Consider the following 1,619-nt stretch of genomic DNA (forward strand, 5'->3'; position numbering starts at 1 on the left):
AAGAAATAGACGATAAGAAATGGAAGACGCAGCAGGATCACAGTAACTCTGTGATCCTGCAGGCTTATGGAAATTCTAAGTTTCCCAGAACAGGAACAGTGACGCGGAGAAACGGAATTAAGTCCTCTCTTACGCCACAGAACCAGAGGATCACTAAAGGATTATTAACTAAAGAGATAAGAAAAGTTTGGGAATTCAAGGTATCTCTTTAACTTTGGGAAACAGGAGAGGAGGTTTGGCAGCCGTAACAGACTTCCAGGAGCTTCAGTTAGGCATCGGTTGTGAAAAGCTGAACGCTGGTTGGTGGAGGAGGATGGTGCAGGGAAACAGCGAAGTGCATTAGTTATTTTATTTTATTCTTTTTTAAATAACTAGGGCGGAGCGGTGTTTCATCGCTTTATGAAGAAGGAACCTCGAGAAAATAACAGTTAAAAAATCACGTATGGCTGACTAACGAGGGTGGTGCGTTGTTTCATCTCTCGCTTAATGAGGCCCATCGAAAAAAAAAAGAAATATTACGCTCGACTGCCTGTTGCCGCGCCACTCTTCCTTCTCCTCCTACTTTGCTATAAAAAAAGATGAATAATGATATCATCAAGGGGCAAGATCGCCCTGCACCAGGTGACAAGGGAGACTAAGCTAGCATGATCACGATGTTGGAAGTTTAGGTGTTTTATCAGTATCACTACGGGCGTGTTGAATAGCACTATGTTTAATCGACGTAAGAATGCCAGCTAATTTACCTGAAGAGGAGAGAATCGACTCTGCAGATTTCAGGCTTTCCGTCTCGTTCTCTAAATGCTTCACATAATTTAAAAACATCGATAACGGAGATTTATTCCGACTCTCCCATTAATGACTTCCTTTTCACTGATTCTTTGCGAGTCGTATTTTTCACCAAAACATTATGCAAAGCAGGTAACCTTTCCATTTGTTTTCCTTCTTTTCTTGTTTCATTTGTCATGCCACCCTTTTGCATAATATTATCAAACACGGATATACTATTTGTAGCATAATATATGTCCCATCATCAAGCAAGAAACTCCATCCAGACAACTTGCAGTGGTCTGTGAGGTTCTTTTGAAAACCCGCCACTGCTGCCATTTCTTTACAATAATAGTGAAAAGAAGCTGAAATGTTTAGTTTTGAAAATACCAAGACTTCCTTTCATAATGACGAATATTTGGGAATATAAGAAAAAAAAAGGTTTTTAATTGCTTTCATTTTTGTTTCTGCCTTATATTCCATTTATTACCAACTACGATAAAAAAGATAAATTAACTAATTGATAACGAGATGGCGATTGAGAGAAGGTTAAGGGAACTAAAGTGAATTAAGAATGGGATGAAAGCACCAAAAGTAATGCGCAGGTTTGATCATAATTCCTTAGGTTTCACATCTGCCTGATCGTCTTCGAATGGTATTTCCGAAGAAATTTCTGTATCATATGTATCTGATTTTTACGCTGTATTTATTTATTATTGTACAAGAAATGTAGATTGTATTCTAAAATCTATAAGAGAAACATGAGAAAATTAATGCATCAGAGTACCTGCGTGAAACCACACCGTCCACTTGGCATGACTGGGATCGAACGCGGGACCTTCGCGTCGAAGTCA

The sequence above is a fragment of the Penaeus monodon genome, chromosome 15 (genome assembly GCF_015228065.2).
Source record: "Penaeus monodon isolate SGIC_2016 chromosome 15, NSTDA_Pmon_1, whole genome shotgun sequence".
Lineage (NCBI taxonomy): Eukaryota > Metazoa > Arthropoda > Malacostraca > Decapoda > Penaeidae > Penaeus > Penaeus monodon.